The sequence below is a fragment of the Microtus oregoni genome, unplaced genomic scaffold, assembly GCF_018167655.1.
Source record: "Microtus oregoni isolate MIOR12 unplaced genomic scaffold, Mior012 000033F_ref0000390, whole genome shotgun sequence".
Classification (NCBI taxonomy): domain Eukaryota; kingdom Metazoa; phylum Chordata; class Mammalia; order Rodentia; family Cricetidae; genus Microtus; species Microtus oregoni.
The window spans coordinates 4,986,113-5,005,592 of record NW_024543092.1 but is presented as its reverse complement, the minus strand read 5'-3'; the positions used below and the strand labels follow the sequence as shown (position 1 = coordinate 5,005,592).

The 19,480-nt window shown below is 39.1% G+C and overlaps 1 pseudogene; it reads right to left on the bottom strand.

Moving 5' to 3' along the window:
• Positions 1-16,608: 16,608 nt before the first annotated feature.
• On the bottom strand, positions 16,609-17,047 carry LOC121466646 (annotated as a pseudogene).
• Between the last annotated feature and the right edge of the window lie 2,433 nt (positions 17,048-19,480).

Sequence of the window (19,480 nt, the reverse complement as noted above, 5' to 3'; positions counted from 1 at the left end):
AATTTTATAAACAAACAAAGCCTCAGAACATGAAAACCCAGAACAAAGACAACCCCCACCCACAAAAGCAGGAGAAACAGACATACATAAATAAACAAACAACAACAAAAACCATAAGAAACACAAAATTGGCAACCATAACATGAAGCAAAAGACCAGTAAGGTAAAAAAACTCCCAAACAAAGCTATGTGAATAAAAATCTATACCATTGATTTGTTTGTGCTGTCCATTCATCTCCTATTTCCCTTAAGTGTGGTTTGTATGGCAAGAGAGACTCTGGCCGAGTGGTGGTGGCAGAGATAGGCGGATCTCTATGAGTTTGAGGCCAGCCTGGTCTGCAAGAGCTAGTTCCAGGATAGGCTCCAAAGCTTCAGAGAAACCCTGTCTCGAAAAACCAAAAATAAATAAATAAATAAATAAATAAAAATAAAAAAAAAGAGGGAGAGAGAGAGACAGAGAGACTCTGTTGGAGAAAACTAACTCTAACTTTCTTTTTCAAGCACTTGTCAATTGGACGTAGACAGTTTCTTGGTCGGTGTTTGGAGCTCCTGTCTACCTCCCTTTCTTAATGCCAGGACTCCATCTGGCTTAGAACTGTACACCCCTACGCATGCTGTCATAGTCTCTTTGAATGCACATGAGCATCAGTCCCTCCTTGGTGTCATTCATTCCCTCTTAACTCTTAAAATCTTCCCACCTCTTCTGTATAGTTTCCTGAGCACTGAGGGGAAGAATCTGATAGAGACATTCCATTTAGGACTGAGTGTTCCAAGGTCTCTCTGCACATTGTCCATTTGTGGGTCTCTGCATCAGTTCCATCTCCTGCAGGAGGAGGCTCCTCTGATAACAGCAGAGCAAGACACTGCTTTATAAGTACAGGAGAATGTCTTTAGAAGTCATATTTTTTTGCTATGTTCCTTTAGAACTTTAGTGGTTTTTATTTTTTTATTTTTATTTTTTTTGGTTTTCCCCTACATCCCTGGCCTATCTAATCTCAGGTTTCTGACCAACCAAACAGTGTCAGACAAGAGTTTCATATCATGGAGTGGATCTTAAATCCAATAAGAGAGTGGTTGGCAATTATTCCCACAGCATTTATGCCAGGATTGTACCAGTTTACCATGCAGATATGTTCAAACAGGGTGTTTTATCAACCTTTTTCATTTTTCAGCTCTTCCCAGCTCCTTCCTTTTCATTCCCACCCAAATTCATCTCCTTTCTCTCTCTTAAGGAAAAGAAAACAGACACTAGAAAAACATGGAATCCTAATCGTGTTAGCCATCTGCACCTGAAAATGGGGTTTGCTCTGGAATGTGGTTGATATGTCCAGTGTCACTCTGTTGGAGAGAACTGATATTCCCTCTCCCAGCAGCTATGATTTGCAACCAGCTTCTTTGCCAGGTATGGGGCTTTGTGACCATGTCCCCTTCTTTGGGCTTAGCTTTTGACTGGCTTGAACTTGTGCAGGGAAGGCAAGTGCAGGCTATCACAGTCTCTATGAGACCCTGTGCCCATCTGTGCTGTGATTTCTGGAAAACTTCCTTTGAAAATCATCCACCACCTTTGGTTCCTACAATTTTTCTTCCTTGTCCCCTTGTCTACATAGATCCCTGAGCTTTGAGGGGAGAGTATGATAAAGATATCCCACCCAGGGCTGAGCACTCTAAAGTCTCTTCTCTCTGCACACTATCTAGTTGTGGATCACTTTGCTAGTTATTGTCCTCTAGAAGAAGAAGCTTCACTGCTAAAGGATGAGCAATGCAGCAGTCTATGCATATACTAATATATCAGTAGAAGTTGGGCTTTTATTGTGTTCATTTAGCAGAATAGTAATAGGTTTCCCCTGCCCATGACCTATCTTGCTGCAGGTTCTTGACTTCATTAACAATGAGTTCCATCTCATTGATTGGGTCTCAAATTAAAGAAAAAAATCTTTGTGTGCAACTTTTCAGAAGAGCTATCTTTTTTTTTTTCATTTTACATACCAATCCCAGTTTCTGCTCCCTACCCTCCTCCCATTGATGGTGGAAGATATAAAACAATCCCACACTAGTTCAGAATTATGTATAATAAAGCATTATTTATTTAGGAGAGACATACAGATCACTGTCCTAGATCACAGACCTCTGCACAAACAAGGAACAGAGCCTAGGAGCCAGAAGAGAGACCTGAAAACAAGAGAGCAAGGGCAGACTTTGCAGCTGCATTTATATTATAAGAGACCATGCCCAAGTGGGCTAGTATCTTAAAGGCTATTGGCTGAAGGAGCAGAAGGAGCTCCACAGCATCCCATTCTCTCTACCTACTCCCCCACCCCAACCCCCATCTACTCCTCAGAGAGGGTAAGATACATTGCTTTGGGGAAGGTCCAAGATTCTCCCTACTATATCTAGGCTGAGCAAGATAACCATCTAAAGAGAATAGGTTCCAAAAAAGTCAGTACAAGCAGTAGGGATAAATCCTGGTGCCTTTGCCAGTGACCCCACAGTCTGCCCCCATCATACAACTGTCACCCACATTCAGAGGGACTAGTTTGATCCTATGCTTGTTTCTTCCCTGTCTGGCTGGTGTTAGTGAGCTCCCATTTGCTTAGGTAGCCCATTTCAGTGGGTGTACCCATGATGGTCTTGACCTTTTTGCTCATATTCTCACTCCTCTCACTCTTCAGCTGGACTTTTGGAGCTTAGTCCAGTGCTCTGATGTGGGTCTCTACCTCTGTTTCCATCAGTTGCTGAATGAAGGTTCTATGGTGATATTTAAAACATTCATCAGTCTGACTACAGGGAAAGGCCAGTTTGGGCTAGTTGAAAGATTTTTATTACTGTTTCTATTTCACCAGGGTTCAAGGCATTTATTTAAATTATTTATTCCATTTTGATTTAATATTTGTAGGTCATGTATATCAAGAAATTCATCCATTTCTTTTGGGTTTACAAGGTTGGTGCAATATATTGAATACATTGTGTAATAAATTGAACATATTGTATAATAGAATGGAGCACGTCTTTATGATGCTGTGAATTTCCTCAATATCTATTGCCTCATTCTAAATCTCTAAGCGTATTAGTTGGAATCATTTCTCATTTTCCTTTAGTTAATTTGGCCAAATATTTGTTGGTCTTAATTTTTTTCAAAGAACTAGTTGTTTATTTTATAATTCTTCATACATTTTTGTTGATGTTACTATTTCAATTTCAGCCCTGAGTCTGACCATTTTTCTCAACAATTGTTTCTGGGTAATGTCTCCTCTTGTGTTTCTAAAGATTTTAAGCATATTATTAAGTTATTGATATGAGATCTCTCCAGTTTTTGTATAAGCACTTAGTGTGAATTTGCCACTGGAACTGCCTTCATTATGTCTCACAGATTTTCGTCTGCTGTGTTTTCATTTTCATTCAGTTCTAAAAGGGGTTTCATTTTCTTCTTGATTTCTGCCTTGAGATAATTTTCTTTCAGTAGTGAGTTGTTTCTGTACTTTTTGTTATTTCTGTTGTTGATATCGAGCTTTAATCCACAGTAATCAGATAGGATGCAGTGTGTTATTTCAATTTTCCTTATTTGTTAAGACTTGTTTTGTATCCTAATATGTGGTCACTTTGGAGAAAGTTCCAAGAACTGCTAAGAAGAATTATTATTCTTTAGTGTTTGGGTAGAATGCTATGTAGATATCTGTTTGTTTTATGTAATTTAAGCCCAGCATTTCTCCACCTAGTTTTTGTCTTGATGATCTGTTTACTGTTAGGAGTGTGGTAATGAAGTAACCAACTTTCACTGTGTTAGGGTTAATGCATGATTTCAGTTGTAATAGCATTTCTTATATGAAATTTGATTATTTGATGTCCTTGCATTTGATACATGAATGAATAGGATTATTATACCCTTTGGTTGGAGCTTTTCTTTAATGACTATACAGTGTCCTTCCATATCATTTCTGATTAGTTTTAGTTTGCAGTCTATTTTCACAGATACACCTGCTTGCTTCTTGGTTCCATTAGCTTGGAATAACTTTTTCTGTTCTTTTACCTTAGTATGGAGTCTGTCCTCAATGGTGAGATGTGTGTCTTGAGGGCAACAGAAAGATTGATCCTGTTTTGTAATTCAATGTTAGCCTTGTGTTTTTATTCGGGACTTGAAACAACTAATATTTAGAGTTATTATTGAATGGTGTTTATTCCTGTTATTTTGCTGTGATGTTATTACTGTTGCTACAGACTTCTTTAAGTGAACAGTTTTGGAATTATTTATTTTCTGTATTCTCTTGGTTGTAAGGAACTTACCCTGCAGTCAAGTTTCCTTCTAGTGTCCTCTGTTGAACTGCATTGGTGGACAGAAAATTGCTTAACTTCCTTTTTATTCTGAAATGTTTTTCTTTATTATTTACCTATGATTGACAATTTTACTGAGTTTAGAATTTTACTGAGTTTAGAATTCTAGGCAGGTATTTGTGGTCTTTCAGTGGAAATTCTGAAAAGTCAAATGTTATTCTAATGGGTCTGCCCTAATATATGACTTGGTCTTTTTTCCTCTTGAGGTTTTTTGTTAATTTTCTTTATAATATTTTTACATTATAACATAATTATGGCATATCTCCCTTCTGTTCCCCTCTTCTAACCCTCATATTTACCCCTCCCTACTTCCCCTCAAATTCATGGCCTCTTTCCCAATTAATTATAATTGTATGCATACATGTATATCCATACATATTTCTAAATATAACCTGTTCTGTCCATACAGTGTTGCTTATATATTTTCAGGGCTGACTGTTTGCCACTGTTCTTCCCTGTAGAAGACCAATGTTCCCACTCCAAGCTCTCCTCAGTAGCCTATAGCTGTTTTTGAGTTCTAACAGCCTTTCCTGCATTTGCTTTGCTTTGTCCACTGTTGTCATATTTACTCAATTCAATTGATCCATCACATTAGTGCTATTTTAGGAGTATATCTGCTAATAGTACTAGTAGCCACACTCTCACAAAAACTTCCTGGTTCCCTGGCTCTTAAAATTGTTCTGCCTCCTCTTCTACAATCTGGGGCTGGGCTCCAAAACTCTGCATTTTGATTGGCTGATGTATTTTTGTAGTGGTCTCTATCTCTTGCAAAGAGAAGTGACCTTGCTGGTAGTCATGGCTTTTGGAGGACAACCTACAACTAGTAATTATACTAAACCAGCAAATCCCTAACAAGTCTATAAACATTTTTGCTTAAATGGGCAGACAGAAATAGTGTTTCCTTGTAGCTTTTAATACCTTTTCTCTGTTCTATACCTTTAGTGTTTGTATTATGCAGCATAAGAAGTTTCTTTTCTGAACCTGTTCTGTATGCATTTTGCCCCCTATCTTTCTTAAAAATTTGGAAATTTTCTTTTCTAATTTTATCAAAATATTTTTGTGCCTTTGACCTGGGTTTCTTCTCCTTCCTCTATATTTATTACATTTTGGTTTGTTCTTTCCACAGTTTCCCAGATTTCCTGGATGTTTTGTGCCTGGATTATTTTTTAGATTTAATATTTTGTTTGACTGAGTTATCCATTTTATCTGCCTTGTCTTCAAGACTTGAATTTCTGTTTCTCTTCATTCAATCTGTGTGACTTCCCGAGTTTCTCATTTTTAGTTTTGTTTCCATTTGGCTTTATTTGGCAATTCTGTTCATTTTTATATTCTATTTTTATGTAATGAGTTGTTTTCATTAAATCATTCAACTTTTATTTTCATGGTCTTCCTTGAGGCATTTATTCATAATCTTTTAAAGGTCCTTGAACATATTTTCGATTGCTAGATGTTTTGTGCTTCAGCTGAATTTCTTTTCTCAGGGAATGTTAAAATACTATTTTAGTTTCTGGATCAGATATATTGACTATGTTGCTCATGTTTTTTTTTTTTTTTGTAATGCGATCTAGGCATTTGAAGTTATAACTGTGGTGTTTCTTCATGTGCATATCTGGTCTCACCTTTGTCAGGTGGGTGTTTAATTCTTTGGTTGATGCTACCCTACTCTGAAAGGTGTGGATCAGTGAATAATGGTTATCTCAGTCTTAGGACCATACTGGGTTTCAGAGTTTAGATTCCTTCTTAGTTAGGGCTCCTTTTGCTATGAAGACACCATGACAATGGCAATTCTAATAAAGGAAAAACATTAACTTGGGTGGCTTACATTTTCAGTGATTTAGTCCATTATTATCATAGTGGGACAGGGGCCATACAGGCAAGCATGGTGCTGGAGAGGGAGCTGAGAGGCCTTACATATTGACTCGCAGGCAACAGGAAGTAATCTGAAGCACTGGTCACAGTTTGAGCATATATGAGATCTCAAAGCCCAACTCCACAGTGACACAGGTCTTTCCAACAAGACCACACTTACTCTAACAAGGTTGTTCCTCCTAATCGTACCGTTCCCTTTTGAGGTCATTTTCTTTCAAACCACCACAAACTCTAAAAGGTCCCAGATCTGAAATTTTGTTTTGAACTCTGTGTTTAAACTCCAAACCCATCTTGGAATGATACACTAGGTAGGATGGATACTAGGGTAGCAGGTCGGGTAGTGGACTGACTCTGGGGAGCTCTTAAGTAGGATTCAGAGCCTGACTTCATGGATAGCTGCAGAGACAGAAATATGGGTACCCTGTGGTACATACTATATGTGATGGTCAGTCCCAAGGGAATGGAGATACACTGGGAAGAGATGACAGGTCAAGTTTAAGTATACCTTACTGTAGTAATAAGGGGCGGCGGGGGCTGCGTTCCCAGCACCCCAGCCGCCTGCTCAGCTAGCTTATGCCCGAAATAACAACACACAAACTGTATTCATTTAAACACTGCTTGGCCCATTCTCTTCTAGGCTAATTCTCACATATTAATTTAGCCCATTTCTAATCATCTGTGAGTAGCACCCCAAGGTGCGCTTACCGGGAAGATTCTAGCCTATATCCATCCTGGGTCAGAGCTTCATCCCGGGAGCAGGGCATGGCGTCTCTCTCAGGCCTCTGCTTCTGAGAGGAGAGCTGTCGAGACTGACCTCACTTCCTCTTCCTCCCAGCATTTTGTTCTGTTTACTCCACCCACAGGGCCAAGCAGTTTCTTTATTGCTTAACCAATGAAATCAACAGATTGATATATGACACTCCCACATCACCTTACCAGGGCAGAGTGAAGGATTGTAGAGGTTGTGGGGTCCATTGAAGAGAGCTGGTCTTGGCAGCTGAGAATGCAAAGGAATGAAGATGAGCTGAGAGAAAGGGCTGAAGAGGGCACATGTGGCAACAGGTTTCAGGAAGTGGAGATGGAGCTCTACTGAATTTCTTATAAATGTTCAGGGGTCAGAATAACAATTACCTACTCCCTGGTCTCCCTTACACTCCTCCCCTATTACCACTGCCTGAACCAAAGGCAACCTTTTCTTCACACAGTTACAAATAAGTGTTGTATGAGGTACACAATGGAAATGTCCCACATCTAGCACCTGTATGGTTTATATCTTAAATTTCCTTTCTTCCCTGCTATTCTGAAATACAATAAATGCTCCTTGACTTACAATGGAAACTCATTGTAACCTGGAGCTCTCTTTGGTCAACACACATAAATACCAGTAAGCACATATTGTAGCACACAGTTCACTGTACAACATGGGTTGTGTCAATGTGAATGATTGGGAGCTGTGGCTTTATTCACTGCCCAGTATCAGAAGAATAACATGCTACATACATCTATCACAGGAAAAGATGAAAATTTATAGCATAAAGTATGGGTTCTACTGAATGTATATCACGTTCACACAATCACAAAGTCAAAAGATTGTCCTCAGATGGGGACCATTGGTACTGAAAACCAAAATAAAAATATCATGCAGGAGGTGCGTGAACATTATTTGCTCCTAGCTTTTGTTATTCATAGTATATGCAAAGAAACTAAGTACTCTTACTAGCTACTGTCACGCATACATAAGAAAAAAATCACCTGTGTAAATATAAATTGAGAACACCATATTTGAATTATCTAAATATACAGGCAATTATATTGAATGTGATGAGCACTATTAAATTTTAAAATGGAGAATAAATCATCTCCACTGAATTAAGGATAGCAAGGGTCACTCAGTATTGGGACTGTGCCTTGGAGATAGCATAGTACTTGCATGAAATTCCATACATGCAATTAGCTTGTACAATGAGACCTTCCAAACTCCATTTTTTTAAATTTATTTATTTATTAAAGATTTCTGTCTCTTCCGCGCCACCGCCTCCCATTTCCCTCCCCTTCCCCAATTAAGTCCCCCACTAGCTCGAAAAGCAATCAGGGTTCCCTGTCCTGTGGGAAGTCCAAGGAACCCCCACCTCCATCCAGGTGTAGTAAGCTGAACATCCGAACTGCCTAGGCTCCCATAAAGCCAGTGCGTGCAGTAGGATCAGAAACCCATTGTAATTGTTCTTGAGTTCTCAGTAATCCTCATTGTCCGCTATGTTCAGAGAGTCCGGTTTTATCCCAGGCTTTTCCAGACCCAGGCCAGCTGGTCTTGGTGAGTTCCCAGTAGAACATCCCCATTGTCTCAGTGTGTGGGTGCACCCCTCGTGGTCCTGAGTTCCTTGCTTGTGCTCTCTCTCCTTCTGCTCCTGATTTGGACCTTGAGATTTCAGTCCTGTGCTCCAATGTGGGTCTCTGTCTCTGTCTCCTTTCATCGCCTGATGAAGGTTAATATTCAGGAGGATGCCTATATGTTTTCCTTTGGGTTCTCCTTATTTAGCTTCTCTAGGATCACTAATTATAGGCTCAATGTCCTTGGTTTATGGCTAGAAACCAAATATGAGTGAGTACATCCCATGTTCCTCTTTTTGGGTCTGGCTTACCTCACTCAGGATAGTGTTTTCTATTTCCATCCATTTGCATGCAAAATTCAAGAAGTCTTTGTTTTTTATTGCTGAATAGTACTCTAATATGTATATATTCCATACTTTCTTCATCCATTCTTCCATTGAAGGGCATCTAGGTTGTTTCCAGGTTCTGGCTATCACAAACAATGCTGCTATGAACATCGTAGAGCATATACTTTTGTTGTATGATAAGGCCTCTCTTGGGTATATTCCCAAGAGTGGTATTGCTGTGTCCAGGGGTAAGTTGATCCCGAATTTCCTGAGAAACCGCCATACTGCTTTTCAAAGTGGTTGCACAAGTTTTCATTCCCACCAGCAATGGATGAGTGTACCCCTTTCTCCACAACCTCTCCAACAAAGGCTATCATTGGTGTTTTTTATTTTAGCCATTCTGACAGGTGTAAGATGGTATCTTAAAGTTGTCTTCATTTGCATTTCCCTGATCGCTAAGGAAGTTGAGCATGACCTTAAGTGTCTTTTGGCCATTTGAAGTTCTTCTGTTGAGAATTCTCTGTTCAGCTCAATGCCCCATTTTATAATTGGGTTGATTAGCCTTTTACGGTCTAGTTTCTTGAGATCTTTATATATTTTGGAGATCAGACCTTTGTCTGTTGCGGGGTTGGTGAAGATCTTCTCCCAGTTAATGGGTTGCCTTTGTGTCTTAGCGACAGTGTCCTTTACTTTACAGAAGCTTCTCAGTCTCAGGAGGTCCCATTTATTCAAGTTCTAGCAATAGCAATAAGACAACATAAGGGGATCAAGGGGATTCGTATCAGAAAAGAAGAAGTTAAGCTCTCGTTATTTGTAGATCATATGATAGTATACATAAGTGACCCCAAAAACTCTACCAAAGAACTCCTACAGCTGATAAACACCTTTAGTAATGTGGCAGGATACAAGATCAACTACAAAAAATCAGTGGCCTTCCTATACACTAAGGATAAGGAAACAGAGAGGGAAATTAGAGAAGCATCACCTTTCATGATAGCCACAAAAAGCATAAAATATCTTGGGGTAACTTTGACCGAGGATGTGAAAGATCTATTTGACAAGAACTTTAAGTCTTTGAAGAAAGAAATTGAAGAGGACACCAGAAAATGGAAAGATCTTCCTTGTTCCTGGATTGGGAGGATCAACATAGTAAAAATGGCAATTCTACCAAAGGCAATTTATAGATTCAATGCAATCCCCATCAATATCCCATCAAAATTCTTCACAGATCTGGAGAAGACAATAATCAACTTTATATGGAAAAACAAAAAACCCAGGATAGCCAAAACAATCTTATACAACAAAGGAGCGTCTGGAGGCATTACCATCCCTGACTTCAAACTCTACTACAGAGCTACAGTATTGAAAACAGCTTAGTATTGGCATAAAAACAGAGAAGTCGGCCAATGGAATCGAATAGAAGACCCTGACATTAACCCACAAACCTATGAACACCTGATTTTCGATAAAGGAGCTAAAAGTATACAATGGAAAAAAAGAGAGCATCTTCAAAAAATTGTGCTGGCAAAACTGGATGTCAACCTGTAGAAGAATGAAAATAGATCCATATCTATCACCATGCACAAAACTCAAGTCCAAATGGATTAAAGACCTCAATATCAGTCCGAACACACTGAACCTGATAGAAGAGAAAGTGGGAAGTACTCTACAACACATAGGCACAGGAGACCACTTCTTACCAAACTCCATTTTAAGAAAATCCGTATAGTTATGGAATCTTTTAAAACAAACAAAACCCTTAAGACTGCATTAGCCAAGGAATAGATTGGAGAAGAAATTTTATAAACACAAATAAATTCAATAAACTGTTAAGACACCAGACCTACATTTGTTATATTAAAAAGATGTGTCCTCTATCCTTCATGGTAAGATAAGAAATATTGACCAGATGAATCTATTATGTAGGATACTGTCCAAAAGGTTAGGTGACATCCTATTCCCAGAACTACAACGAATGTGCCTTCAGATCTTGATTTAGTCCCTTAACTTCCTTTTGCTTTAATAGTCTCTGCTATTCCATCAATTATGATACTGTTTCTTTAAACACACTCTCATTTTCTATTCAAAGTGAGAAATACAAATTTGATTGTTTTACACACCCAGTTCAAAGGACCTTACGTTCAAATCTGTCACTAATCAGGCTACTGATGCAATCAAAATTGATTCCAAACTCTCATGATTAAATGTTGTGGGAGAACTGATCTTTAAATGATAAATTTTGATATTTCATGCTTTAGTAGCAATAGTCTTTAAAGTCAATACAATGAGAGAGAAAGCAGAAAGAAAAGCTTTTGATTAAAGAGAGATGAATGCCACAAAAGAAGTATTTATGAAAAACAAATGGAATGTGTGAGATCAGTTCTAGTTTAGGAATGACCCATAAGGAGAAGAGAACATCAAGCTGTGATACCCATTTGTTACAAGCCTTCTCTGACCCCTTGGTATTCTGGAACTAAAATAATACATCAGCATTTTGCCATTTTCAGCTAAGATGTCCTTGGAATCCAAAGGGAAATTATGTGGTGTTGTTGTAAACATTTCCATGGCAAATGGTTTCCTTACCACATATATGTGAATAATTCATCCCCATTCCCGGTTTTAACTATAATTGCAGAAATACTTTAAAGTTCTGAATAACAAACCCAGTTTCTTGTGAGCCTAGAGAAATACAGGGGCTGGAAAGATGTTTCTTTACAGAGACTCAAAGGAAGCAGCCACCATTACAGCTCTCACTTGATGCATATGGCTGTCTTCCCCCCCGACAGAGCAGAAGATAACCTGGAACTATTTCTGTAGCTATGACAACATTTCAGATGGGTGGTCCTATATCCAATCTGCACAGTTCCACATCTGGCTCCCCAGCAATCTTCTCTACTTACCATGCTTCTGGAGACATTTTTATTGAGCTTGATGTTAAAGCTGAGCTTCCAAATCAGATTGCAAATTATCTTGGAGCAAGCCTCCCTTCTCTAGAAAGAGCTTGGAATAACCTATGATTATGATTATAAAGAAGATATTCATTTAGCTCTGTTGGAGAAGTGTTGACAAAATGTATATACAAACACACAAGGCTGCATTGACATTCTATGTTATTGTACAGCGTCTGAGAGAGAGGGTGTCTAAGGACAGAGAGGGATAGAGAGGCCCTTCCTTTTGGGATCCAAGATCATGTATCAAAGGCCAAAAGTACACTATGAATAAGTGTAGTTTTGGAAGATAAGTGTGTGTGTGTATGTGTGTGTGCATGTATATTCACAAAGGTGCCTGCAGAGGCTAGAAGAATATGTGTGTGTGTGTGTGTGTGTGTGTGTGTGTGTGTGTGTGTGTGTGTGTTTGTGTGTGTGTGTGTGAGAAAGAGAGAGAGAGAGAGAGAGAGAGAGAGAGAGAGAGAGAGAGAGAATTCAAATAGGCACTTGCAGAGGCTAGAAGAGGATGTGGATTCTCTGAGGCTGGAGTTACAGGTGAGTGTGGGTCATCCAATGTGGATGCTGAGAATCAATCTCAAATCCTCAAAAAAAGCAGAAAATGCTGAGCCATCCTTTCAACCCCAGAACATATAGTTTTTAAAGTAGTCAGTCTTGAATTAAAAAGATCAAATGACATAGCAGCATTATTGTAATAGCCAGAACCTGGAAACAACCTAAATGTCCCTTAGCTGAAGAATGGATAAAGAAAATGTGTTACATTTACACAATGAAGTATTACACATAGGAAAAAAATGACATCTTGAAATTTGCAGGCAAATGGATGGATCTAGAAAAAACTCATATCGAATGGGGGTAACTCAGACCCAGAAAGACAAATATAAAATATACTCACTCATAAGTGACTTTTAGACATAAAGCGAAGAAAAACCAGCCTATAATTCACAACCCCAGAGAACTTAGGCACCAAAGAGGACCCTAAGAAAGACATACATGGATCTAATCTTCATGGAAAGTAGAAAAAGACAAGATCTCCTGAGTAAACTGGGAGTGTGGGGATCGTACGAGAGGGTAAAATGGGAGGTGGTGGGGAAGGAAAGGGAGTGGAGGAAAAAATAGCTCAATAAAAACAATAAAAAACCTAAATAAATAAGGATGGGGTTGGTAGTGGGGAGAAAAGATCAAATGACAGCAGTGTAAGTAGAGTCCCAGGCCTGAGGACAGAAGGACAAGTTGGGAGGAGATGTGTGATCATACTGGCTGAAATCATGGGTTCCTGGATCACTGAGGTCTTGGCGTCACCCAGGAGGAGAGTGCCAAAGGACCAGAGAAATAAATTCTACTGAGTTTGTCACAGATTCTGCTTGCCATATTTGACTTTCCCCTAACATGCTAGATGGATCAGCCTGAAAGGAAAAAAAAATTCTCCTCAAACATTTGCTATCTACTGCATAGTCTGCTATGTGCTGAGTGGAGTTATTGCTTCCGTTTACAAAAACAATTTAATCGTGATGTGGATAAGGAGATTCTATGTGCTGCCAAGATGCCGAGACTGGTATTGAATACTGCTTAAAATAAATGCTAAAGAGTATGCATTAGTGTAAGAAAACAACAGCACAGCAGCCTAGAGAAAATAAATATCTGGAACTACCATTATTCCCACATTTTACAGGTAAGGAAATAGGCACACCAAAGCTCATCGCTTCTGTTGGGTCTCATTTCTAATAAGAGGCTACTTTGTTTCCTAGGCTCCCAATCTCCACTTTTTAATCATTTCATTCCAAAACTATTCTGTAAACTTAAAAGGAAACAGTTTGGGGAAGCTGTTGTTGAAAAAATGTGGGGGTCCTTTTAGAAAAGAATAGTCTTGGAGTTTTGTTGCCCCATGATAGCTCATCCTTATTTCTATGGACACAGCAGGTAAGGACATAACAAAGGTGCAGAATTGATTAGAAAATTCCCAGTACAACTGACATCTATTTTCTAGTCTATTATATATAGTTAGCATTCCTAAGAGGATAGTTAATTAAAGACAATGATTTCTGTTGCCCATTGCGACTTTTAAAACATTTCTATAGGTATTCTCTCTTCTTTGATGAGACAGTGTTTCAATTCCATGGCATTTATCAGTTCACTTCTATCTGCATCATTCTGAATGCTGGGCAAACTGTATACAGGCTTGGGAAATGTGAGAATTAATTATTCAGCCACACCTGGATGCTTCTGCATGCTGAAGACACATCTACACAATTGATCGATGACTCCCCTTCCCCATTCTATTAGGTTATTTTGTTACAAGCCTCAGTCTAACCTTTAGGAACAAAGAAAAATGAAGTTGAAAATATGTTCAATATTTCTCACCTGGCAGGTTTCCCAGATCCTTTGCGTCTATGTTATTTACTAGCAGCTGGTGTTAGGATAGGCAGTTAGGCAGTGGAAGACTGCCTATTCACTTTTCCCTCTACCTACCTGGTTTTTTTAAAGAATCAATTATTCATCTTCTCAGATTCATGCCTTTAAACATATATACGCAGACTATCTTAGCATCTGTCTTAGTTATGGTTTTATTGCAATGAAGAGACACCATGACCACAGCTACTCTTATTAAGAAAAATATTTAACTGGGCCTGGCTTACAGTTCAGAGGTTTAGTCCATTACCACCATGGCAGGAAGCATGGCAGCATGCATGCAGACGTGGTGCTGGAGGGGTAGCTGAGAGTTCTCCATCTGGATCTGCAGCCAACAGGAAGAGACAGTGAGTTGTAGGCAGAGACTGCTGTTTCATTTTTTGGCCACCTGGACCCAAATAATAACACAGAAATTACATTAATTACAACACTGTTTAGCCAATGATTCTAGCATATTTCTAGCTAGCTCTTATTTCTTAAATTAACCCATTTTTATTGTTTTATATTTTACCATGAGGCGCATGGTTTGTTACTTCTTGCTTTTTGGAAAACTATGTGGCATCTGCCTCCTTCAGCAGCTATATGATGTCTCTCTGGCTCCATCTACTCTCTCTCTATCTCTGTTCTGATTTCCAGCTTGGCTACACTCTGCTAAGCCATTGGCCCAAGCAACTTTATTTATCAATGAATAAAAGCAGTACATATACAGAAGGACATCCCATGTAATCTCCCATTTTCTGTCTAATTAAAAAGGAAGGTCTTAACTTTAACATAGCAAAATTATATATAACAAAATAGATGTAAAGAAGAAATACAGTTAACAATATTTAGTCCATTTGTATATAGAAAAATTAAAAAAATTACTATCATCTATTTTATCTTTGTCAGTCTAAAGTTTTATATCTAATTTATCTATCATAACTAAGGAAAACTATAATTATAACTATATATATTCTTTAACTCTATCAAAGATGCCAGAAGGGTATATTACCTATGTTAACAGGAAGTACATTGCAAAAAACTTCCAAAACTCTAGAATTGACAGGGACATCTTGCTGCCTGGACAGTCACCCCAAGTTCTTCAATAACATTGGGACAACCATCTTTGGCCTACAGGCCCATAGTATCAAGCAGACTTTTCCATGCCCCAGGAAATTTGAAAACTGTTTCACCTGTATCAACAGTTTGTCAGTCACTTTCTTCTGTATCCTATAGAATGTCTGACAGACTCTTTTACGAAGCAGGAACCCTGAGGGACTGTCTCACCTCTAGACAAGTCCAGCAGTCTTTTCTTTGTGGGTCCTGCATGTCCAGTTTATACAGCATACCATCAAGCAGTTCAGACAAGAACAGTTTCTTACTCAAATGACTAACAGACTCTATAAGGAGCTATTTTGATGCCTATCATCCTCTTGAAGTAGATTGGTGCTGCCAGTAGCAGATGTGTCTCATTGCTGAGAAAAGTCTAAGTACTTAAAGCATTTTAAATGCAATATTTTGTAAGTCTTTATGTGGTTTGAAGAATACCTACCCACCTGAAATATATCTCTGCACATCTAGAAAGCCTAACAATCATGACTACAAGCTTGATTATTATAGATGACTATTAACCCATATTTTTAAGTGTACATTATTTTTAAATAATACCTTAATCAAGAGCAGAAATATACATATAACAAAATTGATCTTAGATTTGTATCAATAAACCAAAATCTATCCCAATGCAAAATATTTATCTCTATAGCATATCCCTCTTTAAAGGTAAAGAAACATTTATAAACAATCATTTAGGAAATTTGGGCATTGTTTTCTAGACTACTTTTGGGGTCTCTGCTGAACAGGTCTTTTATGGGGTATCCTATATGTTAGGTCCAACTCAGCCAGAAGTCCTGAAGCTGTCATGAATGTTGAACCATCTATACCATTGCTTCAGGAGTCTTTTTTGATCAAACCACATTAGCCAGTAAGGAATCCACAACTTTCTATCTTCTGTGGGAAAAAAAAAGCAGAACCTTCTTTTCAAAGTAACATATTCTTAGACCTAAATTTTGTAGTCAAGATACCTTTAAAATATGTATTTGGTTTAGCTTAGCAGCCTGTACAATGAGAGGTTTCTCTGTACTTAGCTTATTTACAGTCAAAATTTTCAAACAAAACACAATAATATGCATAATCTAGACTCTCTGTATTTTCCATCTTTACGTTTATTTTTTTACTCTTTCAATCTGTGATTGTTTTCTGTATCTTTAAACACTGTGTTTTATTGTTTAAAACAATTTATTACAATTTATAACTATGTCCTTTTTCTTCTTTCTCTCTCAGGGTTATGTACATTTTAAAAATACACTGTGTCTCATTGAGAGGACTGTTTTTTTTGACTGAACATGAGTCTTTATTGGCCACAGCTACTTGAGGGGGATGAAGCAGGAGGAGTGGGTGGCACCGATGCCAGGCCGACTGTGCTTCACAGGCTTGTAGGTGATGGGGAACTCGCCCAGGTAGTGGCGGATCATCTCCAGCTTGATATCCACCTGGTTGAAGGTCTTGCCGTTGTACACGCCCACCATGCTCCCCACCATCTTGGGCAGGATGATCATGTCCCGCAGGTGGGTCTTCACCACCTCGGGCTTCTCCATGGGCAGCGCCTCCTTCTTGGCCTTTCTCAGGCGCTTGAGCAGCGAGTGCTGCTTTCCGCCGCAGGCCGTGGTTGAGGCATTGCCTCTGCCTGGCGCTGTAGAGCTGCATCAGCTGCTCATAGGACATGTCCAGCAGTTGGTCCAGGTTCACGCCGCGGTAGGTGAACTTGCAGAAGGTCCGCTTCTTCTTCTGCTCCACTCCGGCCATCTTGGCAGCGACTGGGAAAAGGAACCGATGGCTGCATCATAGGGGACTTTTATATCTGAATCTGTCATATTGTGTATCTGAAATCCTCCTCTGACAAGGATCATTTTTAAAATGGTAAGCAGTGTGGTTACAGCAGCCCTGGATGCTGGCTCTGTGCTGTGGTACAATGGTCTTATACTCCTTAAAGATTTCTCACTTGTACTGGTTTAATAAAATGCTGATTGGCTGGTAGCCAGGCAGGAAGTAAATTTGGGGTGATCAGAACAAGAGAATTCTGGAAAGATGAAAGACTCAGTCTACAGTCATTACCCAGAAACAGAGGAAGCAAGATGAGACTGCCTTGCTGATAAAAGGTACCAAGCCATGTGGCTAATACAGACAAGAATTATAGGTTAATGTAAGAATTAGTTAATAAGAAAGCCTGAGCTAATAGGCCAACCAGTTTATGATTAATGTAGGCCTCTTGTGTTTCTTTGGGACGAAATGGCTGTGGGACTGGGCAGGACAGTAACTTCTGTCAACAGCTCTGCCCCTCTCAACCTTTCTATATGGTGGAGACACCTTTACCTCCAGCTCTGGAACTGCCAGGTGGGAACCAGGCTCACACCTCAACTCTGGTAAGCAGTTGGCATGTGCTGTCACCAAGTAACTTGAAGCCTACTGCCCTCAACCCCCATTCAAGTATTTGGCTTCCTGAAAGAATCAGAGCTGTTCATGCAACTAGTATGAACCAGGAAGCCTTCTTAAAAGAGCCATGCACTTTTTACTGCTACCACTGAGTCAGGAAGCCTTCTCTTAAAGGAATCCTGCCTCTGCTTGCTTCTAGCAAACAGAGCTCACCTGAGAAAATGCTGCTATCATCAAACCATGCTTAACTTTGTTTTTGTTTTTTGTTTTTGGTGTGTGTGTGTGTGTGTGTGTGTGTGTGTGTGTGTGTGTGTAGAATTCTTTCCCAAGATCTCTCAGGTTTTATGTGGATATAGTCGACCCATGTTGGGAGCTATTTTGTAGGTGGAGACTGATCTTTTGTTTCCTTGCCGTCCAAACCTGAATAATAACACAGAAACTGTATAATTACAACACTGTTCCACCAATGACTCTAATGTATTCCTAGCTAACTCTGACATCTTAACTTAATCCATTTCTATTATTTTAAATGTTATGGCTCATGGTTTGTTACCTCTTGCTTCTTGGGCAGCTACATGGCATCTCTCTAACTCCACCTACTCTCTCTCTCTATCTCTGTTGTGATTTCCCACATGGCTATACTCTACTAAGACAGTGGCCCAAACAGATTTATTCATTAATGAATAAAAGCAACACAAATAAAGAATATTCCACATCAGAGAGCCACTAGGCCTGGTCTGAACTTTTGAAACCTCAAAGCCCATGCCTAGTGACACACTTCCTCCAACAAAGGCCTCACCTCCAATAATGCCACCTCTTATGAGTCTCGGCAGCCATTTTTATTCAGACCACCACAGCATCCAAACAAATATTTTAAAAAGTTTGGGTTGGTAATATCCAGTTTAATTTATTAATAAATTCTCATGTAGAAATCACAAACTCTAAATTATCGAAGCATCAATTGACATTGTTTTATTAATTAAAATGCAACTTACTTCATCACTATTTATTGAACATATTATTTTACTATCAAAATTAACTCTAATTATTACTGGATATTAGATAAAATATATGTCATCCCTTTCCCAGCTTCGTAATTCTTCTCTTTTCACCAAGCTGAGCATCTCCAAAAATGGTTTTTCTCTTGTATTTTAAGGCTATTCACAAAGATCAAAGCTTGTACTGCAAGTTGTTGGTGTTAAGTTAGCTGAAAATCAGGTGTGGGGGGGATGCTCCTGTTTTTTAAGGGTTTCACTTCCTTTGTTACTATCTTTACAGTTGTGCCTATGATAGCAATCCCTGTTTCACCACCCCCTTTCCCACACAGGGCAAAAGAGCCATGATGCACTTATTTACACCACTGCCACCCAGGAAACTGGCTTGAATAAGGTTCTTGATTAGGCCTTCTATGCATTTTTAACTTTGGTCCCCCCATCCATTATTAGTTATAAAAGTATATATCTATAATTTTTTGAAGATGCCCATATCTTAAGAATGACTCCCTGTCCCAGTTAATGTCTGGTAGTCATAACCTCTGACTTTCCACAGTTATTGAAATTTTCCCACATCAGGGATCTGGTCTGTTCATCTGGTTGTACTTACAGCTGTGGTACAATTGCCATGCTGGGCCTGTCTAAAGCCCCTGGGAGTAGGCAGATGTTGCAGAACCCCCAATGCAGCTGCACTTACCATGCTCTTCCTGGAAAAGGCATCTACCTGAACACATCTGTAGCCTTGGATGCTCTTGTATCAAAATGTGGGTTGAGGAAATAAATGTTTGCCTTAGAAAGATGAACCAAACTTTTA